Source organism: Salmo salar, chromosome 08 (assembly GCF_965601325.2).
Source record: "Salmo salar chromosome 08, fSalSal1, whole genome shotgun sequence".
Classification (NCBI taxonomy): Eukaryota; Metazoa; Chordata; class Actinopteri; order Salmoniformes; family Salmonidae; genus Salmo; species Salmo salar.
In genome coordinates, this window is record NC_138298.1 from 9,884,518 (window position 1) to 9,911,162 (window position 26,645).

Here is a 26,645-nt window from a genome sequence, read left to right on the forward strand (position 1 = left end):
GGTTGTTGTGGGAACAGCTGTGGTTGATGTGGGGCTGGCTATCGTGGTTGTAGGGGAAGCTGTTGTGGTCGTTGGAGCTGCTGTAGTTGTTATCGGAGAAGATGTGGTTGTTGTGTGTGCATCTGTGGTTGTTGTGGGGATGGCTGTGGTTGTCGGATCTCCTGTAGGTGTTGTTGGAGAAGATATGGTTGTTGTGTGTGTTTCTGTGGTTGATGTGGATGAAGCTGTAGTTGTCGGAGCTGCTGTAGGTGTTGTCGGAGACGATGTGGTTGTTGTGGGTGCTTCTGTGGTTGATGTGTGTGCAAATGTGGTTGTTGTGGGTGCAGCTGTGGTTGTTGGGGGATCAGCTGTAGTTGATGTGGGGCTGGTTGTGGTGGTTGTGGAGGAAGCCGTTGTGGTCATTGGAGCTGCTGTAGTTGTTGTAGAAGATGTGCTTGCTGTGTGTGCATCTGTGGTTGTTGTGGGGATGGCTATGGTTGATGTGGGGATGGCTGTGGATGTCAGAGCTGCTGTAGTTGTTGCAGCAGAAGATGTGGTTGTTGTGGGTGGAGCTGTGGTTGTTGTGGGGGGCGCTGTGGTTGTTGTGTGTGCATCTGTGGTTGTTGTGGGTGAAGCTGTGGTTGATGTGGGGCTGGCTGTGGTGGTTGAAGAGGAAGCTGTTGTAGAGGTTGTAGGTGCTGTAGTTGTTGTCGGAGAAGATGTGGTTGTTGTGGGTGCATCTGTGGTTGTTGTGGGGATGGCTGTGGTTGTCGGAACTCCTGTTGGTGTTGTTGGAGAAGATGTGGTTGTTGTGTGTGCTTCTGTGGTTGATGTGGGTGAAGCTGTAGTTGTCGGAGCTGCTGTAGGTGTTGTCGGAGACGATGTGGTTGTTGTGGGTGCTTCTGTGGTTGATGTGTGTGCAAATGTGGTTGTTGTGCGTGCAGCTGAGGTTGTTGTTGGAACAGCTGTAGTTGATGTGGGGCTGGTTGTGGTGGTTGTGGAGGAAGCCGTTGTGGTCATTGGAGCTGCTATAGTTGTTGTAGAAGATGTGCTTGCTGTGTGTGCATCTGAGGTTGTTGTGTGGATGGCTATGGTTGATGTGGGGATGGCTGTGGATGTCAGAGCTGCTGTAGTTGTAGCAGCAGAAGATGTGGTTGTTGTGGGTGCAGCTGTTGTTGTTGTGGGGGAAGCTGTGGTTGTTGTGTGTGCATCTGTGGTTGTTGTGGATGAAGCTGTGGTTGATGTGGGGCTGGCTGTGGTTGTTGTGTGTGCATCTGTGGTTGTTGTGAAGATGGCAGTGGTTGTCAGAGCTGCTGTAGGAGTTGTCGGAGAAGATGTGGTTGTTGTGGGTGCTTCTGTCGTTGATGTGTGTGGAGATGTGGTTGTTGTTGGTGCAGTTCTGGTTGTTGTGGGAACAGCTGTGGTTGATGTGGGGCTGGTTGTGGTGGATGTAGAGGAGGCTGTTGTGGATGTTGTAGATGCTGTAGTTGTTGTCGGAGAAGATGTGGTTGTTGTGTGTCCATCTATGGTTGTTGTGGGGATGGCTGTGGTTGTCGGAACTCCTGTAGGTGTTGTTGGAGAAGATGTGGTTGTTGTGTGTGCTTCTGTGGTTGATGTGGATGAAGCTGTAGTTGTCGGAGCTGCTGTAGGTGTTGTCGGAGACGATATGGTTGTTGTGGGTGCTTCTGTGGTTGATGTGTGTGCAAATGTGGTTGTTGTGGGTGCAGCTGTGGTTGTTGTGGGAACAGCTGTAGTTGATGTGGGGCTGGTTGTGGTGGTTGTGGAGGAAGCCGTTGTGGTCATTGGAGCGGCTGTAGTTGTTGTAGAAGATGTGCTTGCTGTGTGTGCATCTGTGGATGTTGTGGGGATGGCTATGGTTGATGTGGGGATGGCTGTGGATGTCAGAGCTGCTGTAGTTGTTGCAGCAGAAGATGTGGTTGTTGTGGGTGCAGCTGTGGTTGTTGTGGGGGAAGCTGTGGTTGTTGTGTGTGCATCTGTGGTTGTTGTGAAGATGGCTGTGGTTGTCGGAGCTTCTGTAGGTTTTGTCGGAGAAGATGTGGTTGTTGTGGGTGCTTCTGTGGTTGATGTGTGTGCAAATGTGGTTGTTGTGGGTGCAGCTGTGGTTGTTGTGGGAACAGCTGTGGTTGTTGTGGGGGAAGCTGTGGTTGTTGTATGTGCATCTGTGGTTGTTGTGAAGATGGCTGTGGTTGTCAGAGCTGCTGTAGGTGTTGTCGGAGAAGATGTGGTTGTTGTGGGTGCTTCTGTGGTTGATGTGTGTGGAGATGTGGTTGTTGTTGGTGCAGCTGTGGTTGTTGTGGGAACAGCTGTGGTTGATGTGGGGCTGGTTGTGGTGGATGTAGAGGAGGCTGTTGTGGATGTTGTAGATGCAGTAGTTGTTGTCGGAGAAGATGTGGTTGTTGTGTGTGCATCTGTGGTTGTTGTGGGGATGGTTGTGGTTGTCGGAGCTGCTGTAGGTGTTGTCGGAGAAGATGTAGTTGTGGGTGCTTCTGTGGTTGTTGTGGGTGAAGCTGTGGTTGATGTGGGTGCAGCTCTGGTTGATGTAGGGCTGGCTGTGGTGGTTGAAGAGGAAGCTGTTGTGGATGTTGTAGACGCTGTAGTTGTTGTTGGAGAAGATGTGGTTGTTGTGGGTGCATCTGTGGTTGTTCTGGGTGCATCTGTGGTTGTTGTGTGTCCGTCTGTGGTTGTGGGGATGGCTGTGGTTGTCGGAGATGCTGTAGGTGTTGTCGGAGAAGATGTGGTTGTTGGGGCTGCTTCTGTGGTTGATGTGTGTGCAGATGTGGTTGTTGTGGGTGCAGCTGTGGTTGTTGTGGGAACAGCTGTGGTTGATGTGGGGCTGGCTATCGTGGTTGTAGAGGAAGCTGTTGTGGTCGTTGGAACTGCTGTAGTTGTTGTCGGAGAAGATGTGGTTGTTGTGGGTGCATCTGTGGTTGTTTTGGGTGCATCTGTGGATGTTGTGTGTCCGTCTATGGTTGTGGGGATGGCTGTGGTTGTCGGAGATGCTGTAGGTGTTGTCGGAGAAGATGTGGTTGTTGTGGGTGCAGCTGTGGTTGTTGTGGGAACAGCTGTGGTTGATGTGGGGCTGGCTATCGTGGTTGTAGAAGAAGCTGTTGTGGTCGTTGGAGCTGCTGTAGTTGTTATCGGAGAAGATGTGGTTGTTGTGTGTGCATCTGTGGTTGTTGTGGGGATGGCTGTGGTTGTCGGAACACCTGTAGGTGTTGTTGGAGAAGATGTGGTTGTTGTGTGTGCTTCTGTGGTTGATGTGGATGAAGCTGTAGTTGTCGGAGCTGCTGTAGGTGTTGTCGGAGACGATGTGGTTGTTGTGGGTGCATCTGTGGTTGTTGTGGGTGCATCTGTGGTTGTTGTGTGTCCGTCTGTGGTTGTGGGGATGGCTGTGGTTGTCGGAGATGCTGTAGGTGTTGTCGGAGAAGATGTGGTTGTTGTGGGTGCAGCTGTGGTTGTTGTGGGGGAAGCTGTGGTTGTTGTGTGTGCATCTGTGGTTGTTTTGAAGATGGCTGTGGTTGTCGGAGCTGCTGTAGGTTTTGTCGGAGAAGATGTGGTTGTTGTGGGTGCTTCTGTGGTTGATGTGTGTGCAAATGTGGTTGTTGTGGGTGCAGCTGTGGTTGTTGTGGGAACAGCTGTGGTTGATGTGGGGGAGGCTGTGGTTGTTGTGTGTGCATCTGTGGTTGTTGTGAAGATGGCTGTGGTTGTCAGAGCTGCTGTAGGTGTTGTCGGAGAAGATGTGGTTGTTGTGGGTGCTTCTGTGGTTGATGTGGTTGTTGTGTGTTCATCTGTGGTTGTTGTGGGGATGGTTGTGGTTGTCGGCGCTGCCGTAGGTGTTGTCGGAGAAGATGTAGTTGATGTGGGTGCTTCTGTGGTTGTTGTGGGTGAAGCTGTGGTTGATGTGGGTGCAGGTCTGGTTGATGTGGCGCTGGCTGTGGTGGTTGAAGAGGAAGCTGTTGTGGATGTTGTAGATGCTGTAGTTGTTGTCGGAGAAGATGTGGTTGTTGTGGGTGCATCTGTGGTTGTTGTGGGTGCATCTGTGGTTGTTGTGTGTCCGTCTGTGGTTGTGGGGATGGCTGTGGTTGTCGGAGATGCTGTAGGTGTTGTCGGAGAAGATGTGTTGAGAAGATGTGTTGCGGGGATGGCTGTGGTTGTCGGAACTCCTGTAGGTGTTGTTGGAGAAGATGTGGTTGTTGTGTGTGCTTCTGTGGTTGATGTGGATGAAGCTGTAGTTGTCGGAGCTGCTGTAGGTGTTGTCGGAGACGATGTGGTTGTTGTGGGTGCTTCCGTGGTTGACGTGTGTGCAAATGTGGTTGTTGTGGGTGCAGCTGTGGTTGTTGTGGGAACAGCTGTAGTTGATGTGGGGCTGGTTGTGGTAGTTGTGGAGGAAGCCGTTGTGGTCATTGGAGCTGCTGTAGTTGTTGTAGAAGATGTGTTTGCTGTGTGTGCATCTGTGGTTGTTGTGGGGATGGCTATGGTTGATGTTGGGATGGCTGTGGATGTCAGAGCTGCTGTAGTTGTTGCAGCAGAAGATGTGGTTGTTGTGGGTGCAGCTGTGGTTGTTGTGGGGGAAGCTGTGGTTGTTGTGTGTGCATCTGTGGTTGTTGTGAAGATGGCTGTAGTTGTCGGAGCTGCTGTAGGTTTTGTCGGAGAAGATGTGGTTGTTGTGGGTGCTTCTGTGGTTGATGTGTGTGCAAATGTGGTTGTTGTGGGTGCAGCTGCTGTTGTTGTGGGAACAGCTGTGGTTGATGTGGGGGAAGCTGTGGTTGTTGTGTGTGCATCTGTGGTTGTTGTGAAGATGGCTGTGGTTGTCGGAGATGCTGTATGTGTTGTCGGAGAAGATGTGGTTGTTGTGGGTGCTTCTGTGGTTGATGTGTGTGCAGATGTGGTTGTTGTTGGTGCAGCTGTGGTTGTTGTGGGAACAGCTGTGGTTAATGTGGGGCTGGTTGTGCTGGATGTAGAGGAGGCTGTTGTGGATGTTGTAGTTGTTGTCAGAGAAGATGTGGTTGTTGTGTGTGCATCTGTGGTTGTTGTGGGGATAGCTGTGGTTGTCGGAACACCTGTAGGTGTTGTTGGAGAAGATGTGGTTGTTGTGTGTGCTTCTGTGGTTGTTGTGGGGATGGCTGTGGTTGTCGGAACACCTGTAGGTGTTGTTGGAGAAAATGTGGTTGTTGTGTGTGCTTCTGTGGTTGATGTGGATGAAGCTGTAGTTGTCGGAGCTGCTGTAGGTGTTGTCGGAGACGATGTGGTTGTTGTGGGTGCTTCTGTGGTTGATGTGTGTGCAAATGTGGTTGTTGTGGGTGCAGCTGTGGTTGTTGGGGGAACAGCTGTAGTTGATGTGGGGCTGGTTGTGGTGGTTGTGGAGGAAGCCGTTGTGGTCATTGGAGCTGCTGTAGTTGTTGTAGAAGATGTGCTTGCTGTGTGTGCATCTGTGGTTGTTGTGGGGATGGCTATGGTTGATGTGGGGATGGCTGTGGATGTCAGAGCTGCTGTAGTTGTTGCAGCAGAAGATGTGGTTGTTGTGGGTGGAGCTGTGGTTGTTGTGGGGGAAGCTGTGGTTGTTGTGTGTGCATCTGTGGTTGTTGTGGGTGAAGCTGTGGTTGATGTGGGGCTGGCTGTGGTTGTTGTGTGTGCATCTGTGGTTGTTGTGAAGATGGCTGTGGTTGTCAGAGCTGCTGTAGGAATTGTCGGAGAAGATGTGGTTGTTGTGGGTGCTTCTGTCGTTGATGTGTGTGCAAATGTGGTTGTTGTGGGTGCAGCTGTGGTTGTTGGGGGAACAGCTGTAGTTGATGTGGGGCTGGTTGTGGTGGTTGTGGAGGAAGCCGTTGTGGTCATTGGAGCTGCTGTAGTTGTTGTAGAAGATGTGCTTGCTGTGTGTGCATCTGTGGTTGTTGTGGGGATGGCTATGGTTGATGTGGGGATGGCTGTGGATGTCAGAGCTGCTGTAGTTGTTGCAGCAGAAGATGTGGTTGTTGTGGGTGGAGCTGTGGTTGTTGTGGGGGAAGCTGTGGTTGTTGTGTGTGCATCTGTGGTTGTTGTGGGTGAAGCTGTGGTTGATGTGGGGCTGGCTGTGGTTGTTGTGTGTGCATCTGTGGTTGTTGTGAAGATGGCTGTGGTTGTCAGAGCTGCTGTAGGAATTGTCGGAGAAGATGTGGTTGTTGTGGGTGCTTCTGTCGTTGACGTGTGTGGAGATGTGGTTGTTGTTGGTGCAGTTGTGGTTGTTGTGGGAACAGCTGTGGTTGATGTGGGGCTGGTTGTGGTGGATGTAGAGGAGGCTGTTGTGGATGTTGTAGATGCTGTAGTTGTTGTCGGAGAAGATGTGGTTGTTGTGTGTGCATCTATGGTTGTTGTGGGGATGGCTGTGGTTGTCGGAACTCCTGTAGGTGTTGTTGGAGAAGATGTGGTTGTTGTGTGTGCTTCTGTGGTTGATGTGGATGAAGCTGTAGTTGTCGGAGCTGCTGTAGGTGTTGTCGGAGACGATATGGTTGTTGTGGGAGCTTCTGTGGTTGATGTGTGTGCAAATGTGGTTGTTGTGGGTGCAGCTGTGGTTGTTGTGGGAACAGCTGTAGTTGATGTGGGGCTGGTTGTGGTGGTTGTGGAGGAAGCCGTTGTGGTCATTGGAGCGGCTGTAGTTGTAGAAGATGTGCTTGCTGTGTGTGCATCTGTGGATGTTGTGGGGATGGCTATGGTTGATGTGGGGATGGCTGTGGATGTCAGAGCTGCTGTAGTTGTTGCAGCAGAAGATGTGGTTGTTGTGGGTGCAGCTGTGGTTGTTGTGGGGGAAGCTGTGGTTGTTGCGTGTGCATCTGTGGTTGTTGTGAAGATGGCTGTGGTTGTCGGAGCTTCTGTAGGTTTTTTCGCAGAAGATGTGGTTGTTGTGGGTGTTTCTGTGGTTGATGTGTGTGCAAATGTGGTTGTTGTGGGTGCAGCTGTGGTTGTTGTGGGAACAGCTGTGGTTGATGTGGGGGAAGCTGTGGTTGTTGTATGTGCATCTGTGGTTGTTGTGAAGATGGCTGTGGTTGTCAGAGCTGCTGTAGGTGTTGTCGGAGAAGATGTGGTTGTTGTGGGTGCTTCTGTGGTTGATGTGTGTGGAGATGTGGTTGTTGTTGGTGCAGCTGTGGTTGTTGTGGGAACAGCTGTGGTTGATGTGGGGCTGGTTGTGGTGGATGTAGAGGAGGCTGTTGTGGATGTTGTAGATGCTGTAGTTGTTGTCGGAGAAGATGTGGTAGTTGTGTGTGCATCTGTGGTTGTTGTGGGGATGGTTGTGGTTGTCGGAGCTGCTGTAGGTGTTGTCGGAGAAGATGTAGTTGTGGGTGCTTTTGTGGTTGTTGTGGGTGAAGCTGTGGTTGATGTGGGTGCAGCTCTGGTTGATGTAGGGCTGGCTGTGGTGGTTGAAGAGGAAGCTGTTGTGGATGTTGTAGATGCTGTAGTTGTTGTTGGAGAAGATGTGGTTGTTGTGGGTGCATCTGTGGTTGTTGTGGGTGCATCTGTGGTTGTTGTGTGTCCGTCTGTGGTTGTGGGGATGGCTGTGGTTGTCGGAGATGCTGTAGGTGTTGTCGGAGAAGATGTGGTTGTTGTGGGTGCAGCTGTGGTTGTTGTGGGGGAAGCTGTGGTTGTTGTGTGTGCAGCTGTGGTTGTTGTGGGAACAGCTGTGGTTGATGTGGGGCTGGCTATCGTGGTTGTAGAGGAAGCTGTTGTGGTCGTTGGAACTGCTGTAGTTGTTGTCGGAGAAGATGTGGTTGTTGTGGGTGCATCTGTGGTTGTTGTGGGTGCATCTGTGGATGTTGTGTGTCCGTCTATGGTTGTGGGGATGGCTGTGGTTGTCGGAGATGCTGTAGGTGTTGTTGGAGAAGATGTGGTTGTTGTGGGTGCAGCTGTGGTTGTTGTGGGGGAAGCTGTGGTTGTTGTGTGTGCATCTGTGGTTGTTGTGAAGATGGCTGTGGTTGTCGGAGCTGCTGTAGGTTTTGTCGGAGAAGATGTGGTTGTTGTGGGTGCTTCTGTGGTTGATGTGTGTGCAAATGTGGTTGTTGTGGGTGCAGCTGTGGTTGTTGTGGGTGCAGCTGTGGTTGTTGTGGGAACAGCTGTGGTTGATGTGGGGGAGGCTGTGGTTGTTGTGTGTGCATCTGTGGTTGTTGTGAAGATGGCTGTGGTTGTCAGAGCTGCTGTAGGTGTTGTCGGAGAAGATGTGGTTGTTGTGGGTGCTTCTGTCGTTGATGTGTGTGGAGATGTGGTTGTTGTTGGTGCAGTTGTGGTTGTTGTGGGAACAGCTGTGGTTGATGTGGGGCTGGTTGTGGTGGATGTAGAGGAGGCTGTTGTGGATGTTGTAGATGCTGTAGTTGTTGTCGGAGAAGATGTGGTTGTTGTGTGTTCATCTGTGGTTGTTGTGGGGATGGTTGTGGTTGTCGGTGCTGCTGTAGGTGTTGTCGGAGAAGATGTAGTTGATGTGGGTGCTTCTGTGGTTGTTGTGGGTGAAGCTGTGGTTGATGTGGGTGCAGGTCTGGTTGATGTGGGGCTGGCTGTGGTGGTTGAAGAGGAAGCTGTTGTGGATGTTGTAGATGCTGTAGTTGTTGTCGGACAAGATGTGGTTGTTGTGGGTGCATCTGTGGTTGTTGTGGGTGCATCTGTGGTTGTTGTGTGTCCGTCTGTGGTTGTTGTGGGGATGGCTGTGGTTGTCGGAACTCCTGTAGGTGTTGTTGGATAAGATGTGGTTGTTGTGTGTGCTTCTGTGGTTGATGTGGATGAAGCTGTAGTTGTCGGAGCTGCTGTAGGTGTTGTCGGAGACGATGTGGTTGTTGTGGGTGCTTCCGTGGTTGACGTGTGTGCAAATGTGGTTGTTGTGGGTGCAGCTGTGGTTGTTGTGGGAACAGCTGTAGTTGATGTGGGGCTGGTTGTGGTAGTTGTGGAGGAAGCCGTTGTGGTCATTGGAGCTGCTGTAGTTGTTGTAGAAGATGTGTTTGCTGTGTGTGCATCTGTGGTTGTTGTGGGGATGGCTATGGTTGATGTGGGGATGGCTGTGGATGTCAGAGCTGCTGTAGTTGTTGCAGCAGAAGATGTGGTTGTTGTGGGTGCAGCTGTGGTTGTTGTGGGGGAAGCTGTGGTTGTTGTGTGTGCATCTGTGGTTGTTGTGAAGATGGCTGTGGTTGTCGGAGCTGCTGTAGGTTTTGTCGGAGAAGATGTGGTTGTTGTGGGTGCTTCTGTGGTTGATGTGTGTGCAAATGTGGTTGTTGTGGGTGCAGCTGTGGTTGTTGTGGGAACAGCTGTGGTTGATGTGGGGGAAGCTGTGGTTGTTGTGTGTGCATCTGTGGTTGTTGTGAAGATGGCTGTGGTTGTCGGAGATGCTGTAGGTGTTGTCGGAGAAGATGTGGTTGTTGTGGGTGCTTCTGTGGTTGATGTGTGTGCAGATGTGGTTGTTGTTGGTGCAGCTGTGGTTGTTGTGGGAACAGCTGTGGTTAATGTGGGGCTGGTTGTGCTGGATGTAGAGGAGGCTGTTGTGGATGTTGTAGTTGTTGTCAGAGAAGATGTGGTTGTTGTGTGTGCATCTGTGGTTGTTGTGGGGATAGCTGTGGTTGTCGGAACTCCTGTAGGTGTTGTTGGAGAAGATGTGGTTGTTGTGGGTGCAGCTGTGGTTGTTGTGGGGGAAGCTGTGGTTGTTGTGTGTGCATCTGTGGTTGTTGTGAAGATGGCTGTGGTTGTCGGAGCTGCTGTAGGTTTTGTCGGAGAAGATGTGGTTGTTGTGGGTGCTTCTGTGGTTGATGTGTGTGCAAATGTGGTTGTTGTGGGTGCAGCTGTGGTTGTTGTGGGAACAGCTGTGGTTGATGTGGGGGAGGCTGTGGTTGTTGTGTGTGCATCTGTGGTTGTTGTGAAGATGGCTGTGGTTGTCAGAGCTGCTGTAGGTGTTGTCGGAGAAGATGTGGTTGTTGTGGGTGCTTCTGTCGTTGATGTGTGTGGAGATGTGGTTGTTGTTGGTGCAGTTGTGGTTGTTGTGGGAACAGCTGTGGTTGATGTGGGGCTGGTTGTGGTGGATGTAGAGGAGGCTGTTGTGGATGTTGTAGATGCTGTAGTTGTTGTCGGAGAAGATGTGGTTGTTGTGTGTTCATCTGTGGTTGTTGTGGGGATGGTTGTGGTTGTCGGCGCTGCTGTAGGTGTTGTCGGAGAAGATGTAGTTGATGTGGGTGCTTCTGTGGTTGTTGTGGGTGAAGCTGTGGTTGATGTGGGTGCAGGTCTGGTTGATGTGGGGCTGGCTGTGGTGGTTGAAGAGGAAGCTGTTGTGGATGTTGTAGATGCTGTAGTTGTTGTCGGAGAAGATGTGGTTGTTGTGGGTGCATCTGTGGTTGTTGTGGGTGCATCTGTGGTTGTTGTGTGTCCGTCTGTGGTTGTGGGGATGGCTGTGGTTGTCGGAGATGCTGTAGGTGTTGTCGGATATGATGTGGTTGTTGCGGCTGCTTCTGTGGTTGATGTGTGTGCAGATGTGGTTGTTGTGGGTGCAGCTGTGGTTGTTGTGGGAACAGCTGCGGTTGATGTGGGGCTGGCTATCGTGGTTGTAGAGGAAGCTGTTGTGGTCGTTGGAACTGCTGTAGTTGTTGTCGGAGAAGATGTGGTTGTTGTGGGTGCATCTGTGGTTGTTGTGTGTCCATCTGTGGTTGTTGTGGGGATGGCTGTGGTTGTCGGAACTCCTGTAGGTGTTGTTGGAGAAGATGTGGTTGTTGTGTGTGCTTCTGTGGTTGATGTGGATGAAGCTGTAGTTGTCGGAGCTGCTGTAGGTGTTGTCGGAGACGATGTGGTTGTTGTGGGTGCTTCCGTGGTTGACGTGTGTGCAAATGTGGTTGTTGTGGGTGCAGCTGTGGTTGTTGTGGGAACAGCTGTAGTTGATGTGGGGCTGGTTGTGGTAGTTGTGGAGGAAGCCGTTGTGGTCATTGGAGCTGCTGTAGTTGTTGTAGAAGATGTGTTTGCTGTGTGTGCATCTGTGGTTGTTGTGGGGATGGCTATGGTTGATGTGGGGATGGCTGTGGATGTCAGAGCTGCTGTAGTTGTTGCAGCAGAAGATGTGGTTGTTGTGGGTGCAGCTGTGGTTGTTGTGGGGGAAGCTGTGGTTGCTGTGTGTGCATCTGTGGTTGTTGTGGGGATGGCTATGGTTGATGTGGGGATGGCTGTGGATGTCAGAGCTGCTGTAGTTGTTGCAGCAGAAGATGTGGTTGTTGTGGGTGCAGCTGTGGTTGTTGTGGGGGAAGCTGTGGTTGTTGTGTGTGCATCTGTGGTTGTTGTGAAGATGGCTGTGGTTGTCGGAGCTGCTGTAGGTTTTGTCGGAGAAGATGTGGTTGTTGTGGGTGCAGCTGTGGTTGTTGTGGGAACAGCTGCGGTTGATGTGGGGCTGGCTATCGTGGTTGTAGAGGAAGCTGTTGTGGTCGTTGGAACTGCTGTAGTTGTTGTCGGAGAAGATGTGGTTGTTGTGGGTGCATCTGTGGTTGTTGTGTGTCCATCTGTGGTTGTTGTGGGGATGGCTGTGGTTGTCGGAACTCCTGTAGGTGTTGTTGGAGAAGATGTGGTTGTTGTGTGTGCTTCTGTGGTTGATGTGGATGAAGCTGTAGTTGTCGGAGCTGCTGTAGGTGTTGTCGGAGACGATGTGGTTGTTGTGGGTGCTTCCGTGGTTGACGTGTGTGCAAATGTGGTTGTTGTGGGTGCAGCTGTGGTTGTTGTGGGAACAGCTGTAGTTGATGTGGGGCTGGTTGTGGTAGTTGTGGAGGAAGCCGTTGTGGTCATTGGAGCTGCTGTAGTTGTTGTAGAAGATGTGTTTGCTGTGTGTGCATCTGTGGTTGTTGTGGGGATGGCTATGGTTGATGTGGGGATGGCTGTGGATGTCAGAGCTGCTGTAGTTGTTGCAGCAGAAGATGTGGTTGTTGTGGGTGCAGCTGTGGTTGTTGTGGGGGAAGCTGTGGTTGTTGTGTGTGCATCTGTGGTTGTTGTGAAGATGGCTGTGGTTGTCGGAGCTGCTGTAGGTTTTGTCGGAGAAGATGTGGTTGTTGTGGGTGCTTCTGTGGTTGATGTGTGTGCAAATGTGGTTGTTGTGGGTGCAGCTGTGGTTGTTGTGGGAACAGCTGTGGTTGATGTGGTGGAAGCTGTGGTTGTTGTGTGTGCATCTGTGGTTGTTGTGAAGATGGCTGTGGTTGTTGGAGATGCTGTAGGTGTTGTCAGAGAAGATGTGGTTGTTGTGGGTGCTTCTGTGGTTGATGTGTGTGCAGATGTGGTTGTTGTTGGTGCAGCTGTGGTTGTTGTGGGAACAGCTGTGGTTAATGTGGGGCTGGTTGTGCTGGATGTAGAGGAGGCTGTTGTGGATGTTGTAGTTGTTGTCAGAGAAGATGTGGTTGTTGTGTGTGCATCTGTGGTTGTTGTGGGGATAGCTGTGGTTGTCGGAACTCCTGTAGGTGTTGTTGGAGAAGATGTGGTTGTTGTGTGTGCATCTGTGGTTGATGTGGGTGAAGCTGTAGTTGTCAGAGCTGCTGTAGGTGTTGTCGGAGAAGATGTGGTTGTTGTGGGTGCTTCTGTGGTTGATGTGTGTGCAAATGTGGTTGTTGTGGGTGCAGCTGTGGTTGTTGTGGGAACAGCTGTGGTTGATGTGGGGCTGGTTGTGGTGGATGTAGAGGAGGCTGTTGTGGATGTTGTAGATGATGTAGTTGTTGTTGGAGAAGATGTGATTGGTGTGTGTGCATCTGTGGTTGTTGTGGCAGCAGCTGTGGTTGTTGTGGGGATGGCTGTGGTTGTTGTGGGATCAGCTTTGGTTGTTGTTGTAGAAGCATTGGTTGTTTTAGAGTAAGCTGTTGTGGTTGTTGGAGCTGCTGTTGTTGTTGGAGAAGATGTGGTTGTTGTGGGTGCATCTGTGGTTGTTGTAGGTGAAGCTGTAGTTGTTGTGGGAGCTGCTGTAGTTGTTGTCAGAGAAAATGTGGTTGGGGATTGTGCAGCTGTGGTTGTTGTGGGTGCTTCTGTGGTTGTTGTGTGTGCATCTGTGGTTGTTGTGTGTGCGTCTGGGGTTGTTGTGGAGATGGCTGGTGTTGTCGGAGCTGCTGTAGGTGTTGTCGGAGAAGATGTGGTTGTTGTGGGTGCTTCTGTGGTTGATGTGGGTGCAGCTGTGGTTGTTGTTGGAACAGCTGTGGTTGATGTGGGGCTGGCTGTGGTTGTTGTAGAGTAATCTGTTGTGGTTGTTGGAGCTGCCGTTGGTGTTGAGGGGAAGGCTGTAGTTGTACCCACAGCTGTAGTTGTCGTATCATCTGCTGTGGTTGTTGTGGGAAAAGTTGCTGCTGTTGTTTTGGGAGCAACTGTAGTTGTTGTAGCCACAGCTGTAGTTGTCATAGCGGCCGCAACTGTGGTTGTTGTGGGAGACTCTGTGGTTGTTGTTGGTGTAGCTGTGGTCATCGTAATACCGTCTGTGGTTGTAGTGGGAGCAACTGTGTTTGTTGTGGGAACAGCTAGGGCTGTTATAGGGGAAGATGTTGTGGTTGTGGGAGCTTCTGTAGTTGATGTTTGAGAAAATGTGGTTGTTGTCGGGATGGCTGTGGTTGTTGGAGCTGCTGTAGGTGTTGTCGGAGAAGATGTGGTTGTTGTGGGTGCTTCTTTGGTTTTTGTGGGTGCTTCTGTGGTTGTTGTGTGTGCATCTGTGGATGTTGTGGGAGCAGAATCTGTTATCAATGGTGCAGCTGCTGTAGTTGTATCACCAGCTGTGGTTGTCTGTGGGGCAGCTGTGGTTGTCTGTGGAGCAACTGTGGTTGTCTGTGGGGCAGCTGTGGTTGTCTGTGGGGCAGCTGTGGTTGTCATGGGGACAGTTGTGGTTGATGGTGCAGGTGTGGTGGTTGTTGGGGCAGTTGTGGATGTTGTGGCAGCTGCTGTGGTTGTTGATGGAGCATCTGTGGTTATTGTGGGCTCAGCTGTGGTTGATTGTTCTGACACAGTTGTCAAGATTGTTGTTGCCATAAGTACTGTTGATGGAATGGAAATTATCATAGTTTTTTTGTAATGGTTTCATCATGCCCAGCACATTTAAGGGGGAATTTGAAGTGTCTGTCCTATATCTGAGAGATATACAAAAGCTCAGAGAGCTTTTGCTTTTAAACAGACCTTTAATTCCTTTTTTAGGCACTAAACTACTTCCATACATACTTCAATAATTTGTTTGAACTAGTACCTGGCTGCTTTCAGGCAAATCTTGTGAGGCTTGGTAGCGTCCTAGAGCAAAACAACCAACATGTACGTGTTCGTGAGAGACTCACCTTTGCATAGAGGGGTTAATAGTTTATAGGCTAAACCATTCGGACGCTACAGACGTTGGTCTGACAAACACAGCTGTAGCTCTGCCACCTTTCACTGCAGATGTGGAAGGCCGATATCGGCGGATGTTTGGCCAATTAGATTTACGGAAATTTACTCGAGGGTTTTAATGTGTATCTGAGCTATTGCCAGGCAGGCAGCAATACAGCCGGTATGACGAGTTTGAAGTCATTTCTGCCTGATGTATTTCTTACATTTGGCATTACATTAAAAATACTTGTGTGATGATTGGACTGTGCTATGCGGTAATGATTGGTCAAATTGGCAAGCCCTCGCATGATATGCAGAGAATTGTTGATTTTGCTAAGCATTTTCCAATCGCAGGATCACAAAATCCTGAAGGGACTGAAGAATGATGTCTTCCATTTTGAAGAGGTGGTAACCTACTCCAGAGGCATTTCAGATGGATTCGGGTCTCAGACCCAGTGAACAAAATGTTTAAGGAAGCTTCGGGCAAAATGTGTCTTTTTACTAGTAATGTGCAGTTCACTGACCATTCATCATTTTTTTCCTACTGATTCGAGAGTCACGATTTGTTTTCCGAGTGACTCCATCATTTTCGTAATTTGTTTGACCTGATGGCACAATGAATCCTACAGCAGGATTCATTTGCACTCTTCCGACTCAGCGGAAGCTGAGACGTGCTCTGACTACCAACTGTCTATTATGTTCATGCAGGAAAATACATAACGCTGCAGGCCGCACAGAGAAGAAAAATACATGTTTATAACTGATCATTGAAAGTATGGTGTAAGAATGAATGCAATTAGTTGATTATTTAATCTTATCGATGGACATTGCTTTGCAGAACTAAAACACACTGCTTCACTCAAACTCGAGAGCGAATGTTTTGGGGAGCTGCTGCAATTTGTGAACGATATTGTGTTAGGCAGAACAACCACAGCTGCTCCTCTGGGCAGACTGGTTGGCTTCTAATCCACAATTTGGCATAGACTCAGGCCATACTGTGCCAAATCACAAAATGTTTATACTTAGCAATTATTTGTATGCCTAGCAATCAAAAATGTACATTGTTTGAAGAACACCTTTCTAAGTCTTACAAATGACAGCACCAATAAGCCCCCTATGAAAGCAGAGGCGCTCCCTTGGCAGTGGTGTAAAGTACTTAAGTAAAAATTATTTAAAGTACTACTTAAAGGGCCTCCCGAGTGGCACAGCGGTCTAAGGCACTGCATTGCAGTGCTAGCTGTGCCACTAGAGATTCTGGGTTCGAGTCCAGGCTCTGTCACAGCCGGCCGTGGCCAGGAGACCCATGGGGTGGCGCACATTTGGCCCAGCGTCTTCCGAGTTAGCGGAGGGTTTGGCCAGCAGGGATGTCCTTGTCCCATCGCACACTAGCGACTCTTGTGGCGGGTCGGGCGCAGTGCACGCTGACATGGTGTACGGTGCTTCCTCTAACACATTGGTGCGGCTGGCTTCCGGGTTAAGTGGGCATTGACGCACGGCTCTCGACCTTCGCCTCTCCCGAGTCCGTATGGGAGTTGCAGTGATGAGACAAAACTATAATTACCAATTGGATACCACGAAATTGGGGAGAAAAAAGGGTATAAAAATAATTTTTTCAATAAAAAATAAAACATACTACTTATGTAGTTTTTGGGGGTATCTGTACTTTACTTGACTATTTATATTTATATTTTTGACTTTTACTTTTACTTCACTACATTCCTTTTTTCTCCATACATTTTCCCTGACACCCAAAAGTACTCGTTACATTTTGAATGCTTAGCAGGACAGTGAAATGGTCCAATTCACACACTTATTAAGAGAACATCTCTACTGCCTCTGATCTGGCGGACTCACTAAACAGTGTGCCCCTGGCTATTCATATGTAAAAATACATTTCAAGAAAATGGTGCCATCTGGTTTGCTTAATATAAGGAATTTCAAATGATTTATACTTTTGATACGTAAGTATATTTTAGCAATTACATTTACTTTCGATACTTATGTATATTTCAACCCAAAATACTTTTAGACTTTTACTCAAGTAGTATTTTACTGGGTGATTTTCACTTTTATTTGAGTCATTTTCTATTAAGCTATCTTTATTTTACTCAAGTATTACAATTGGGTATTTTCTCCACCACTGTCCCCAGGGACCTTCTCATCCAATATGTTTTGAGAAGGAGGTAAGGAGGGAGGACGCAAGGAATAAAGGAAATGCAATTGACATTTTCCCAAGTTTAAATGTTGGGACGCGTTCGGGTCTTGTGTCCCTGGCAATAACTTTATTTTAGTGCTGTGTTAAATGGCATAAATATAATATTTTAATACAACCATGTTTTCTATAAATAACCAAGGTGATGCCTGATGTGTGATATGCTGAGTCAGCAAGTCCATTTAATTTAGAAATAACTTTTACCACTTATTTCAAGGTATGTAGCCAAGGTGGTGAAATGATGATTCAAAGCAATAATTGTATGCACGGAGGTGCCGCGTGCCACAGACAAGTTTGGTTAGTCCGTATCTAGTGTGGGTGGGAACATCATGACCGTTTTCCCTTGCTTCTTCTCTACTGCACTGTATTTCTGGATTCCAGGACTGGACAGCCAGCCATGCATTGTTGAAGCTGTCTGCTAGTAATTGGCTAGTAGTATTCAATAATGACTAAACATAATTGTAAAGCCAACTGACATTTACTCCTGAGGTGCTGACCTGTTGCACCCTCTACAACCACTCTGATTATTATTTTTTGACCCTGCTGGTCATCTATGAACGTTTGAATATCTTGGCCATGTACTGTTATAATCTCCACCCGGCACATCCAGAAGAGGACTGGCCACCCCTCTGAGCCTGGTTTCCTCTCTAGGTTTCTTCCTAGGTTCCAGCCTTTCTAGGGAGTTTTTCCTAGCCACCGTGCTTCTACATCTGAATTGCTTGCTGTTTGGGGTTTTAGGCTGAGTTTCTGTATAGCACTTTGTGACATCTGCTGATGTAAATATGACTTTATAAATACATTTGATTGATTGAATTAGCATCTCTATTTTATTTGGTGATAAAATTAGAAGAGGAACTTTTGTCAAGTGTCTGGCATTTCCTGTATAGCTAGCTAGCTATAGTTAGCTTGAGGCAAGGCAGAAGCAGTGGCACTTTTCATCATAAATCACTAATATTTTTGAGAAAATGACATCACCACTTTGTTTGAAATTGAAAAAACCTTAGCCAGCTGGTTGTCATCTATAACCGATCAGGTTTGAATAACCTAAACATGTTTTACGGTTGTGACAGACTGTACACCCATGTGAGTGACTCAAGCGCAAGCTGTTGAGAATGTTGAACATGACAACATTCAAGCAATCGAAAGCCGGAAGGTAGCTATCTAACTATTTCCCAGTACAGGCATTCATTTGACAACCCATCTAAGGAAGCTAGCTAGCTAGATATCTAGCCTGCAATACTTTTTGCCTTGTTTGTCAATCTCTAATGCTAGCTAGCTATCCAGTTCCAACCAGCCTGGCTGCCCACCCACCAACTTGCAATGTGCACCTAGCTAGCTACAAATTTGTAGTACAGAAGTGACATTCTTTAATTCAAAGTTGTATATTAGTAGAGTCGTAGCAAGGATTAATTATCCAACCAGTTAAATAATAAATATGTTTTAAACCTAAAACTGTAGCATCTTCATTTGAAGCAAAATAAATATGAAAGGGTTTTCCCAACATTCTGAAGCTTTCTATACCTTTTCTGGTCATTGCTAAGGTTAACAATGGACAAAACGTAATTGATGACACAAACTTGTCTTCCTCCATGGTGAACAACAGGCTTGTGGAATAATAATTATTTTTAGTTTTTAGTTCGTTGTTTGCCATAGAGTGTCCTGCGTGCTCTGGACATTACTAAATCAAATGAACGAAATAGTAGAAAGATTTGTTATTTTGACCGAAAGAGTTATAAAAACCAGTCAGTGAAAAGAGACAAACTTCCCATAAAAACCTTTACAACCATATTTCATGATGCTCTATGTAATTTTACATGCTTTGAGACATTAGAATAATTGTTTTAATAGCACAAAAATGACCGAAATGACAAGGCTCGTCTGATACTGACAACCAGAGATAAATTAAAAACAGCCTTGTCTTGAATGCAACCAATACTAAAATAAAGAGATGTACAATTTTTACATCTGCCTACCTGAAGGCTCCTTTTCCTTTTTGCCCAAAGTCTGGCACAGAACCACAGCGTCACACACTGCCTTGGCTGAATTTGAATCTGCTCCCCAAAACTGACACATGACATTTCATAAGCTTGAGTGGGCAGGCAGTCAAAGAAGCTGAACCAATCCTTGAAAATTGGTCCTCTCAAAGAATCCTGTACCCAAGAAAGATAAGGTAACTGAACTAAATGACAATCGCCCCATAGCACTCACTTCTGTCATCATGAAGTAATTTGAGACTAGTCAAGAATCATATTACCTCTACCTTATCTGACGCCCTAGGCCCACTTCAATTTGCTTACCGCCCCAATATATCCACAGACGATTCAATCACCATCACACTGCACACTGCCCTATCCCATCTGGACAAGAGGAATAGCTAATGTAAGAATGCTATTCATTGACCATAGTTCAGCATTGAACACCATATTACCTCGAAGCTCATCATTAAGCTTGTGGCCCTGGGCCTGAACCCTGCCCTGTGCAACTGGGTCCTGGACTTTATTGCCAGTAGCGCTGTGAAACAACACCTCCACTTTGCTGATCCTCAACACTGGGACCCCACAAGGATGAGTGCTCAGCCCCCTCCTGTACTCCCTGTTCACCCATGACTGCGTGGCCATGCACGCCTCCAACTCAATCATCAAGTTTGCAGATGACACAACAGTATTCGGCCTGATTACCAACAATGACGAGACAGCCTACAGGGAGGAGGTGAGGGCCCTAGGAGTGTGGTGCCAGGAAAATAACCTCTCACCCAACGCCAACAAAACAAAGGAGCTGATCGTGGACTTCAGGAAACCGCAGATGGACCTCAGTGTAGGTAGAAAGGTAGAAAACTTCAAGTTCCTTGGCGTACACATAACTGACAAACATAAATGGTCCACCCACACAGACAGTGTGGTGAAGAAGGCGCAATAGCTCCTCTTCAACCTCAGGAGGCTGAAGAAATTTGGCTTGTCAGCTAAATTTTTCACAAACTTTTACAGATGCACAATTGAGAGCATCCTGTCAGGCTGTATCAATGCCTGGTATGGCAACTGCACTGCCCGCAACCGCAAGGCTCTCCAGAGGGTGGTGCAGTCTGCCCAACGCATCACCGGCATCAAACTACCTGCCCTCCAGGACACCTACAGCACCCGATGTCACAGGAAGGACAAAACGATCATCAACGACAACAACCACCCGAGCCACTGCCTGTTCACCCGGCTATCACCCATGAGGCGAGGTCAGTACAGGTGCATCAAAGCTGGGACCGAGAGACTGAAAACCGCTTCTATCTCAAGGCCATCAGACTGTTAAATGGCCATCACTAGCACAGTGAGGCTGCTGCCTACATACACAGGCTTGAAATCATTGGCTACTTTAACAAATGGAATACTAGTCACTTTAATAATGATTACATATCTTGCATTACTCATCTCATATGTACAGTGGTAAGAAAAATTCTGTGAACCCTTTGGAATTACCTGGATTTCTGCATAAATTGGTCATCACATTTGATCTGATCTTCATCGAAGTAACAACAATAGACAAACATAGTGTGCTTACAATTGTTTACAGACAGATTATTTCACTTATAATTCACTGTATCACAATTCCAGTGGGTCAGAAGTTTACATTCACTAAGTTGACTGTGCCTTTAAACAGCTTGGAAAATTCCAGAAAATGATGTCATGGCTTTAGAAGCTTCTGATAGGCTAATTGACATAATTTGAGTCAATTGGAGGTGTACCTGTGAATGTATTTCAAGGCCTACTTTCAAACTCAGTGCCTCTTTGCTGGACATCATGCGATAATCAAAAGAAATCGGCCAAGACCTCAGAAAAAAAATGTGCTATCATCGACAGAAAAAAGTTTAACAAGACATTTTGCAGGAGAATGTAAGGCTGTCTGTCCGCCAATTGAAGCTCATCAGAAGTTGGGTGATACAACGACAAAAAACAAAGAAGTAAATCAACAACAAAGTGGCTCCAACAGAAGTAAATATGCCTTCTGGAGTGGCCCAGTCCTATGAGGTCATGTTATGGCATGACCTCAAAAGAGCGGTTCACACCAGACATCCCAAGAATATAGCTGAACTGATACAGTTTTGTAAAGAGGAATGGTCCAAAATTCCTCCTGATCGTTATGCAGGTCTGATCCGCAACTACAGAAAATGATTTTTGAGGTTATTGCTGGAAAAACGAGGGTCAACCAGTTATTACATCTAAGGGTTCACATACCTTTTCCACCCTGCACTGTGAATGTTTACACAGTGTGTTCAATAAAGACATGAAAACATATAATTGTTTGTGTGTTATTAGTTTAAGCAGACTGTGTTTGTCTATTGTTGTGACTTAGATGAAAATCAGATAAAATGTTATGACAAATCTATGCAGAAATCTAGGTAATTCCAAAGGGTTCACAAACTTTCTTGCCACTGTATATACTGTATTCTATACTATTCTAAGATGCAATAGATATATATTCTACATCTATTGCATCTTAGTCTATGCCGCTCTGACATTGCTCATCGATATATGTATATATTCTATATTCCATTCCTTTACTTAGATTTGTGTGTATTTGGTATTTGTTGTGAAATTGTTAGATATTACTTGTTAGCTATTGCTGCACTTTCGAAACTAGAAACACAAGCATTTCACTACACCCGCAATAACATCTGCTAAACACATGTATGTGACCAATACAATTTGATTTGATTTGAGGAACTAATTAATCTCACAGAAGTTTAATGCAGTGCTAAAGCCAACTGTAGCTGCCTTGGTACAACAGTCACCACTACTCTTAAACTATGGAACTAAATCCCAAAGTTTTCGAGCATGTTCTGTTCTCATTTCTTACCTGTTAGACATAGCAATGTAGCTCTCCATCTCATCTTGATTTTGGCCATATCTCCACCACCTAAGAGAGAAAGATGATATCAGGTTTTCTACACGTTGGAACTATAACTATAATTTGATATTCTGCCTCGCACACAATATGTACATTTTGGCATGTGGATCTGTTTACACACTTACACTTACACACGATACCCTGAGATATCAAATGTTTCGTTCCATATCTCACATACAGTCATGATGGAAATTATTTGCACCCTTGATAAAGATGAGCATAAAATACTGTATTAGATAAATAATAGAAATACTCTCATGCTCTTTTGTTATTATATAATATTAATACTACTACAATTGCTCAGATATATATATATATATATATATATATATATATATTATTTTTTTAGAAGTAAAAAGATAGGGGTCAATATTATTAGCACCCTGGTGTTCAATACTCCGACACCCTCCCCTTGCGAGGATAATGGCACTGAGCCTTTTTCGAAATGATTTATGAAATTGGAGAACACATTGGGAGGGATCATAGACCATTCCTCCATACAGAATCTTTCCAGATCCTTGATATACTTCGCCTACGCTTATGGACTGCCATTTTTAATTCAAACCATAGGTTTTCAATGGGGTTCAAGTCCTGAGACGGAGATGGCCATTGCAAAATGTTTACCCTTACAGAAAAACCATATGATTTCACATTCATAAAATCACATTGTCACTTGTACCCACTGGGCACAGACGTCAGTTCAACGTCTAGGTGACTATTAAAACATTTCCTAACCAGAAACCTTGGATTGATGGCAGCATTCGCGCAAATGACCGAATACAAACAGTGCAGCTATTCCCTCCGCAAGGCAATCAAACAACCAAAGCGTCAGTATAGAGACGAAGTAGAGTCGCAATTCAACGGCTCAAACACGAGACGTATGTGGCAGGGTCTACAGTCAATCATGAATTACAAAAAGAAAACCAGCCCCGTCGCGGACATCGACAACTTGCTCCCAGACAAATTAACAACTTCTTTGCATTCGCAGACCAGCTGGCTGGTGTGTTTACGCATATATTCAATCAATCCCTATCCCAGTCTGTTGTCCTCACATGCTTCAATTCATTGTTCCTGTTCCCAAGAAAGCTAAGGTAACTGAACTAAATGACTATCGCCCCATTGCACTCACTTCCGTCATCATGAAGTGCTTTGAGTGACTGGTCAAGGAGCATATCACCTCCACCCTACCTGACACCCTAGACCCACTCAAATTTGCTTACCGCCCCAATAGGTCCACTGACGATGCAATCACCATCACACTGCACACTGCCCTGTCCCATCTGGACAAGAGGAATACCTATGTAAGAATGCTGTTCATTGACTACAGCTCAGCATTTAATACCATAGTACCCTCCAAACTCGTCATTAAGCTTGAGGCCCTGGGTCTCGACCCCACCCTGTGCAACTGGGTCCTGGACTCTCTGACAGGCCGCCCTCAGGTGGTGAAGGTAGAAAACAACATCTCCACCCCACTGATCCTCAACACTGGGGCCCCACAAGGGTGCGTTCTCAGCCCTCTCCTGTACTCCCTGTTCACCCATGACTGTGTGGCCATGCACGCTTCCAACTCAATCATCAAGTTTGCAGACGACACTACAGTGGTAGGCTTGATTACCAACAACGATGAGACAGCCTACAGGGAGGAGGTGATGGCCCTCGGAGTGTGATGTCAGGAAAATAACCTCTCACTCAACATCAACAAAACAAAGGAGCTGAATGTGGACTTCAGGAAACAGCAGAGGGAGCACCCCCCCATCCACATTGATGGGACAGTAGTGGAGAAGGTGGAAAGTTTTAAGTTCCTCGGCGTACACATCACGGACAAACTGAAATGGTCTACCCATGCAGACTGCGTGGTGAAGAAGGCGCAATAGCGCCTCTTCAACCTCCAGGAGGCTGAAGAAATTTGGCTTGTCACCTAAAATACTCACAAACTTTTACAGGTGCACAATCGAGAGCATCCTGTCAGGCTGTATCACCGCCTGGTACGGCAACTGCACCGCCCTCAACCACAAGGCTCTCTCTCCAGAGGGTAGTATGGTCTGCACAACGCATCACCGGGGGGAAAACTACCTGCCCTCCAGGACACCAACAGCACCCGATGTCACAGGAAGGACAAAAAGATCATCAAGGACAACAACCACCCGAGCCACTGCCTGTTCACCCCACTATCATCCCGAAGGCGAGGTCAGTACAGGTGCATCAAAGCTGGGACTGAGAGACTGAAAAACAGCTTCTATCTCAAGGCCATCAGACTGTTTGTTAAACATCTCATATGTATATACTGTTCTATACCATCTACTGCATCTTGCCTATGCCTATCATTAGTCACTTTAAATAACGCCACTTTTATAATGTTAAATGCATGTTAAATGCAAACAAACACTATATAGCCTCAAAACATGGTCAAAACCATACTTTTAATAACATGGATGTTCATTCCATAGCTCTGTCTATGAATTTGAGAGTGGTTACATTTCTCCAGCCCCTTCCCTAAGCATTTCACCTAAACAGGGGCGGGGAATTTCTTTGTTATTGTTTCAACTGCTAATTACCACTTTGAAGGGAAATATGCATTTATTGTAACACAGAAAGCTCAATCATTATGTTCCATAATTTCAACACTCTAAGAAAAAATGGTTCGAAAAGGGTTCTTCGGCTGTCCCCATAGGATAACCTTTTTTGGTTCTAGATAGAACCCTCTTTGGTTTCATGTAGAACAAATTTTGGTTCCATGTAGAACCCTCTATCTAAAGGGTTCTTCAATGAACTCAAAAGGGTTCTACCTGGAATCAAAAAGGGTTCTTCTATGGAGACAACCGAAGAACCATTTTACGTTCCAGATACCACCTTTTTTTTCTAAGAGTTTAGTGGACAAAATCTATTATGAATTGTCCATGCGTACCCATTTAGATCCCTGCATGAGACCAGTAATACTTTTGGAGATTGCTGATGTTTGAAATGGTTAATCCAGTTTAGCTTGATCCTTGTTGAAGATACAAGTAAACCCTTATCATCATTTCAGAATTACGCACAATCCTTGATTGTTGGTTCTCTGTTAATAAAATACAATATTCATAGTGCGCAAGGTGCAGAAATACAGTAAACCTCATTGTAACCTCGCTATGTGATTTAATTTGAAACTTTTCTTCAACATTGTGCCTTGTTTTAGACATTTAAAATGAATGTGGGAAGTTGTGTGCTGCTCTTTGAAGAGGCTGCGCGACCGAACGTAAATGCCTTGTCCCGCCCCCTGGATGCCTCTTCCTCAGAGCTAAAGAACTGACTCACCTTTTGTGCATATGTTACTTTACACACTCTAATTGGGCCTACATCTCTGACTCATGTTTCTGAACAGCTTAAATATAAACACTGGGGCGATATTGACTAACATTCCAAAAATATACATCCTAATTTAGGATGTAGGCTACAACCTTCTCTGTCTGTTGTAGTTAAGGATATTGCAGTAGTAGCGCAAGCAGGTCGCAGTCTACACAACAGGAGGCTGCTGGGGGGAGGCTGGCTCATAGTAACGGCTGGAATGGAATGGTATCAAACACATGGAAATCATTTGTTTTGTATGTGCGATACCATTCCATTTATTCTATTCCAGCCATTTCTATGAGCCCATCCACCCCAATTAAGGAGCTGTGCCATATTTCGTTGAGGAAAAAACGATCTGCTTTTTAACCACAAATAGCAAGTGCTATTTTTCTTCTCAATGGTCATGTAAGTACTGCACGATTTGATAGTCACATGATTAAAATTTGCCAGAGTAGCCTGTGCCCAGGGGCGGACATCCCAGCTAACAATTCTAGGGTAAGAGAATGTTTTTGTAATGTTACCCGTATTGTTTGAGTTTCTAAATCTCCGTTAGTTAAGGGACATTCTATCTATGTTAGCAAAAACCTTCTGATAACCTTTTTAGCATGTCTTGGTGTTACAGTTAGGAGAACATTCCCTTAATGTCAAGTAGAACTTATGTAGAATGTGGTTGCAATGTTCTCAGAATATAAGATATTAATGTTCTAGACACGTTTCATGGGACTTTGCAAGAACATTTCTGTGTGTCAGTTGTCAGGACGTCGCCTGATGGTCCCAAAGAAACTATCATTACACATCAGCCCTTGTTACTGTTGTCAAGCCCATCAAGGTCCTGATTGGTGAACGACTAATCCATTCACCGCTCTTTTTGTCTGTTAGCAAGGTTAGGGACGCACACACACACACACACACACACACAGTGCTTTTAAGCCTTGTCTCATGCTAATTTTACCTTTATTTAACTAGGCAAGTCAGTTAAGAACAAATTCTTATTTACAATGACAGCCTACTCCGGCCAAACCCTAACCTGGACGACGCTGGGCCACTTTTGCGGCGCCCTATAGGACTCCAAATCACCACCGGTTGTGATACAGCCTGGAAACAAACCAGGGTCTGTAGTGACACCTCTAGCACTGAGATGCAGTGCCTTAGACCATTGCGCCACTCGGGAGCCCAAAATTCATGACGTTGGCTAACTCGTTTCCAATAGGCTATCGTAAAGCCAAAAATCTAAGAAAGATGGCAGCTGTTTTGTTACCCCGCTTAACATTTTCCTTGTGGAAATGCTCCCATGATGTTAAGTTAATTGAGGAGAAAGAGAAAAGCATTTTAGTCAAATGCAAACTCTGCAATGGCAGTATTGATCTCTTTGTCCAGAAACACATCTGGAGGCTGTGTACAAAGTTCCAGAAATGTGTGAAAGAAGCTAAATCTATACTCATTATAAAGATGCATAAATAATATTTCAAAGTGTAATGAAATGTTCTAATAAAAAATCAAAATGTTTGATAAACACTATTCAAAATGACAAGAATGACATTAAGATATATTAACACCCAGCGCCTATGAGAAATCCCCAAACCACTGTCTCAATAAGGGATATCTCTAGGGCATGTGCTTATTGGGCCAGTATGTTAGACCCTGTACAGAATAAACCCTAACCTCTCCCTAGGCACTTGTGCAGATCTGAAACAACTTGATAGGTGTAAGTAATTACACATTGAAGTAAATCTCAGCTCTATTAAAAGTACACTCAAGAAAATCTTTTGATCATATTGATTCAGGAGTATCATTAAAATGGATCAATATGCCCCGCTAACAGTAGACAGCTATACAGAAAGTATAAATCATTCTGCTAAATGACTTAAATGTAATGTAAATGTAATGTAATGTCTCTTGGAAACATTCCTTGCACATCACGGGAGCATTCCTA

General features: G+C 46.4%; 1 long non-coding RNA gene across 1 annotated transcript in view; it reads right to left on the minus strand.

Moving 5' to 3' along the window:
• The window catches only part of LOC145881512 (uncharacterized), a 71,417-nt gene that overhangs the window by 37,489 nt on the left and 7,283 nt on the right, over window positions 1-26,645 (minus strand). The window contains exon 2 of the long non-coding RNA XR_014393050.1: window positions 21,338-21,397. This is a non-coding gene — a long non-coding RNA (uncharacterized LOC145881512). The remainder of the gene's footprint in view (window positions 1-21,337; window positions 21,398-26,645) is intronic.